This window comes from Tupaia chinensis, unplaced genomic scaffold (assembly GCF_000334495.1).
Source record: "Tupaia chinensis unplaced genomic scaffold, TupChi_1.0 Scaffold000184_1, whole genome shotgun sequence".
Classification (NCBI taxonomy): domain Eukaryota; kingdom Metazoa; phylum Chordata; class Mammalia; order Scandentia; family Tupaiidae; genus Tupaia; species Tupaia belangeri.
In genome coordinates, this window is record NW_006159659.1 from 2,241,790 (window position 1) to 2,248,443 (window position 6,654).

The window sequence follows — 6,654 nt, forward strand, 5'->3', positions numbered from 1 at the left end:
GGCATGGTGCTTAAAAGAGCTGGACTCCCACATGGCTGACCACTGTTTAAGTACCAGTCTTGGCAGCTTGCTTTCTCACTTTCTCTCTCACTCTCTGTTTCTCTCTGGTCTCTTTGAAAAATAATGATAGAAATAAATAAATCTTTTATAAAATGCAAGTATTCCTTTTCTTCCTTTCTCTGCCATTGTGGTGTGAGCAGTCCACTTGGCTCTTCACCATGTCTTCTCATAAGACTTTCAGAATCAAGCGGTTTCTGGCCAAAAAACAGAAGCAAAATCGTCCTATTCCCCAGTGGATTAGAATGAAAACTGGTAATAAAATCAGATACAACTCCAAGAGGAGACACTGGCGAATAACCAAGCTGGGTCTATGAGGAACTGGACAGGATATGGGCCATATATTTATGCTGTACCAAGGTCACTATGGTCTTGCCATATCAAGCTGAAAATGGTCACCACTGACTGGACACTTGTGTTTATTGGGAAAAAAAATGATGTTTCACCTTGTCTCTAAGTTCTGCATTGGTAGGTTGGTTCAGTAATAAATATGTGAGACCTTTAAAAAAATGCAAGTATTTCTTACATGACAGCCTCTCTGATTATACTCCAAAAAGATGCTCATAGTGGTGTGTATGTGTTGAGACTAAAATGCAGATAGAAAGACTGACATGATTGGTTTCCTGGAAACTAATCATATTGTTCCATTGTCCCATTTCTAGAACCAAAATTCAGGAACAAATTTTATTCAAGTGATTGTATAAAGCACTAAAGGCAGGCAAAAAAAAAAAGAGATAAAAATATATACAATATATACTTATCTTTTATATATAAATATATCTTCTGAAAAGATTCAGAAAGTATTTTCAAGTGATGTATAAAGCATTAAATGCAGGCAAAAACATTAAAAATAAAAAATATCTATTTCTATATATTTCTATATGTGTGTGTATATAAGAAAGGAAGCCACCAGGTCTGAGACTCGAACCGTGGTCAGCCATGTGGGAATCCAGCTTTAGCCATCACGCCACCTTCCGACCCCTCAGAGAGTATTTTCCACTGGTACTCAAAAGTTTTATTTGTGGGCCTGCATCAGTCAAACTGCCCTGTCATCAGCAAGTATACCAAGAACAGGATTTTAAATAAAGATGAACCTTTACCTTAGTCAGTTCCTATTAAACAGAGGGGAAAGCTTAATAATTTTCTAGCAACATCAACATAAGCAGTTCTAATAATGGCAGAGCTAAGGAATCACTATCTGCTTCTCCGCCTTCCTTAGGTGGAAGAGCATCTGTTTATGTGACAGATAACACAAGTATTTACTTCTGGGCATATTCTTTCCTCTCATAGGTATACAGAAGTTAGGCACAAAGATTTGACTAGGTGAAACATGAGCAAAAGTAGCATGTGCATACCTGGACCATGGCTTTGTCCTGCCAGTATTAGCCCCCTAGTCCACTCTGTCCCTATCTTGTTGACCCTAAGTCTCATTTTGAGATTTGGACATGATAAAATAGTGGAATTTCCATTCCATCAGCCTGCCACTCCCTTGCCTGCACATCCTGCCAGCCCATATGACACAAACAAAAAAATAAACCTTTGTTGTTTAAAGTCACTATATTTTAGAGTTGGTTTCCAAATCATAACCTAGCTTATTCTGACTGGTGCAATTTATTGCCATAAATGTAGATTATAATTACACTAGAAACTATCAGCTTAACATTGATAAGAAATAAATATTACTAAATATAATGTCAGTCTTGGGACCAGCAGTTAGCATAATGGCTATGTTGCTGGACTCCCATGTAGTCAACTGTGGTTCAAGTCCCGGACCTGGTGGCTTAAACTCACACTGGGCACGTGTGCGTACATGCCCAAGATCCCAAGAGGAGAATGGAGGACAAGGGATTGCAGCATGGCTATCGCCCTGGGGGGGTGATTTCTCGTTTTCTGTCTCTCTGTCTCTCTCTGTCTCTTTCTGTCTTTCTGGCGAGCGCACATGCCCTATAGCAAAAACCTCTCCAAAAAAAGAAAAACTATATATAATGTAAATCTTTATAAACTTGAGTACTTTTATTTTTATTGACAAATAAAAACTATGTATATATATCATGACTAACATTTTGTTTTGAAATATGCCTACACCATGGAATGACTAAGTGAATCCTAACATTTTTAATAATAAAATTGTCATATGCAATTTTAATTTAATTTAAATGTTATATTTCATATGTATTCGTTACCTCAAAAGCTGGTTATATGATGCTGATATTCTGCTTCAGCAAAATATCCATTTTGAACATGCAGCTGTTTTGCATTCAGCCAAAATATATACTTGGTGACCTCTAAATTAAAATTATATGAATAAAAACTTGGCTATGCAACCTTTATTTTAAACAGCTACTTGACATAAAGCTGAAATGGCTTTTAATTTGTCATAAATTTATTTTTAGGAAGAATACCTTGATCTTCTAGAATTTAAGCGTTCTTTGCTGCCATCTTGCATCCTCTATCTTGTCTCTTCTGCTGCCACCAGCTGGCTTCTACTATTGCTAAATTCCAGCAACCAGCAGGATTCAATTCAGTGCTTTGTTTCAACTGCTGGGTCCCTGATGAGAACACCAAGTCAATTGAATAAATTTTTAGACTGCGAGAAGAAATGCACAATCAACTAATTTCCTACATATTTAGGGCTACCTTAGCTATTTGGTAGTGGTACGTGTCCCAGTCAGTGGTCCAGACAAGGCTTCAGGCTAACAAAAGAGAAGCCATTTCAATTCTTCAGTTAATCTTTTCCTCCCAGGAAAGAATATTGTTAAAAACTAGAGTTATTATATAAGAGCAAACAAAGGTCAGTTCAAACACAATAGCATATCAACAGTCTTAGTGTAGTTTTAAGCTTTATTAACTTCTAAAGTATAAATTCAATCAACATACACAAAATATCATTGTAAAATAAAATATTTAAGCCAGGCACAGTGGTGCAGGTACAAGGCCAGCCTACCCAACATAGTGAAATCCTGTAACAACAAAAAATAATTAAATATAAAAAATGTAAAAATGATTTATAATTTTCTTTCATGCTTTTTTGTTTTTATGAACTTTTGTAATACAGTAAATGTATTTTAATTTTTTTTGTTTGCTATCTTCTGTTAGATGGACTAATTTTTTTAACTGAATATTATTTCAGAAAAAATTTAAAAATTAGAAGAAAAGGGATCAGCAGCTGGTGTAATGGCTATGTCGCTGGACTCCCATGTAGTTGACTGGAGTTCGAGTCCCAGACCCAATGGCTTAAACTCACACCGGGCACATGTGCGTGTGTGCCCAAGATCCCAAGAGGAGAATGGAGAAGTAGGGAACGCGGCGTGGCCATCCTCCCTGGGTGGTGATTTCTCACTTTCTGTGTCTGTCTTGCTGGCGAGCACACATGCCCTACAGCAAAAACCTCTCCAAAAAATAAATAAATAAATAAATAAATAAAAGGAAAAAAGAAAATTATTTGAGAGGCTGGCAGGTGGTGTGGTGGTTGGAGTGACTGGACTCCCACATGGTTGACCACATTTCAAATCCCACATCTGGCAGCTTACTTTCTCATTTTCCTTCTCTTTCTATGTCTCTTTGGTCAACTTCAAGAAAATAAAAAATAAAACAGTGACAATGAATAAAATTAAATAAAATTTTAAAAATTATTTGAAATTCACAAAATGGAATAAGTATAAAACAAATTTAAATAAACTCTTAAGTGATGGATTTGGAAGCTTGTATCATCTATTCTTCAGAAATTATCAAAATTTAAAACAGCACTAAGACTGCTGGATACCTGTATATGGAAAACTGCAGTCACAGGGTGCTTGAATATAAACTTTTATAATTTGTAATTTACACCTAGCAATGTCTAGAGAAAGTTGAAACCATTCATAATAACATATGTGTACACACACATGCATTGAGATGTGAAACTGAGTCATAAGATTTCTTGAAGCAGGAGAGGCATATTGCTAAGTGATTAAAACTTTAGAAAAAGTATGGGCAATGGTTCCAGCAGGTGGCGTGGTGGTAAAGGGCACTGGACTCCCACATGGTCAACCACGGTTCAAGTCCCAGACCTGGTGGCTTACTTTCTCACTTTCCCTCAGTCGGTCTCTCTCTGGTCAAATAAAATAAATTAATTAATAAGTAAAGTTAAATAAAATAATTTTTTAAAAAGGAAGAAAATGTATGGGCAAGTGAGGCAAATTAATAGCAATGTCTAATACAGGTTTCTGGTATTACACTGTATTTTACTTTGAAAAGTGTTTACAGTGTTTGTTTTTTGGGGGGCGTTGTTTCATATTTTGCCACAGGGCTCATGCACTCACAGGAGAGTGACAGAGAAAGGAAAAGTGAGAAATCACCCTCCAGGGGAATGGCCACACTCAGTCCCCTCTGCTCCACTCTCTTTTAGAGACCTTAAGCATGCATGTACATGCACTTGTTATGACCTTCAAGCTGCCAGGTCTGGGACTCAAAACAAAACCAACCATGTGGAAATCCAGGACCTCAACCACCATGCCACCTTCTGGCCTTTACAATACATTTTTATTTGGGATACTTGTTCTTCATAGAGTATTTTACTGCTAACAATGCTTTTCCAGAAAAAGTTGAAATGAATAACTTTTGTTGCTAGAGAGAGACAGACAGAGTCAGAGAAAGAGACAGAGAGGGAAAGTGAAAAATTACCCCCCATGGTGATGGCCACACTGCAATCCGTTTTCCATTCTCTCTTTAGGTTTGGGAATACACACACACACCTGGCATGATTTTCAAGCTGCCAGGTCTAGGATTCCAGCAGTAGTCCACTCCTGTGCCTTAACCATCACACCCCCTGCTAGCCCCGAAATGACTAACTTTTAAAAACAAACACTGAGAGAATGCAGAAAGACAATAAATCCATTTTCCTTCTCATTAGAGAAGATCTAGTTTGGTCATTCTCAACCTTGGCTGCACAGCAGAATAACCTGAGGAGCTTAAAAAGTACAGATGTTTGGGTCCCTCCCAGCTTCTGATTTAATTGGACTAGCCTACAAAATGAGCATCTGGAACTTTCAAAGCCCCTGGATGATCCTAATGTGCAGTCCAGGCTGAGAACCACAGCTCTAGTTCAATATATATGCAGGTATCCATCAACATAGAAAATATATGCAGATGGAAATTGAAATATCTGAAGATCTAACAGTAGGGAGGACAAGTGTAAATACCAGAGACTATATGGAAGGGGGTGGATAACAGACGGTAGGTGGGAGGGGCTCCCAGAATAAATACAAGAACATTCTCAGATAAGCAAAACCTGAAAGAATTTACCAGCACCAGACCAGATCTCCAAGTTCTCAAGGGTGTGCTTTATCAGGAAAAAAAAATACAGACACATAGAAATAAGAGTTCAAAAACTAAGACAGTAGCCAACTTAATTGTAGGGACAAGTCTGGAGTTGAATATTATATTCCAGAATTTAATCAGGAAAATTGAACCACAACAGAAGATAAAGTACATGAGACTGATAGGTTCATGCACCTACCATTTGAACAGAATCCTAACCTGTTTCCTAGCTTTAAGAAAAGTTCCTTAGCATGTCTACGATTTAAGTTAAAACTGGTTTTCTTAATAGTACCATGTGAACTTACCATTGAAAGTAGTTAGATTATTTAAGAAATTGTGTGATCAGTACAATGTGGGTGGGAAAGGAATGGAAGACAATTGTAGACACCAGAGATAGTGTGAGAAGAGGGTGGGAAAGGACAGAGGGTCAGAAAAGGGGTAAAAAATATTCTAGGAACTAGAAATGGAAAATTTTGGATAATAATATGCATGATTAAGTCACTATGCAGTATATTCTGGATGGGAAATCACATTTTGTATGCTGTGATGATGCTTAGGGAATAAAATGTGGGAGAAAACAGTATAGAAAGCAAACAGATACCAGAGACAGTGTGGGAAGAGAGTAGGAGATGGCAGAGGGTAAGAGATAGGGAATCAAGGATGGGGGGGGGAAGCAAAACATACAGGAAACTAGAAATGGAAAATTATTTGTTGATAATAATGTGTATGTTGATGTGCTTGATTGAGACAATATACAGTGTACTCTGGATGGAAAATCTCATTTTGTATGCTGTAATGATGTACAGTGAATGAATATAAATAAATTTAAATTAAAAAAAAAAGAAATACTTTACAAACATTAAGCATGTAAAGTTCTTCCTCCAGCAGGTGGAGTGGCAAAGTTCGAGTCTCTGAGCTGGTGGCTTGAGAATCAGGCCGGTATGTGCGTGCCCAAAATCCAGAGAGGAGAATAAAGAGGAAGGGACAGTGACATGGCCATCCGCCATGAGGGATGATTTCTCTCTATCCCTTTCTCTGTTTCTCCTCAGTGAGTGCACACACGTTATGGCAAAAATCTAAAAAAAAAAAAAGTAAAGTTCTCCAGTTGAAAATGGTAAATGATGTACCTAGTAATATCCTTGATTTGATCACATACTACATGTATACAAAAAGCACATTGTGTGCTACAGAGATGTACAATTAAATGTGAATAAGAAATCAAAATATAGACAAAAAATGTGATGTTCACAGCTCCAACTTTTTTTTTTTTTGGAGAGGTTTTTGCTATAGGGCGCATGC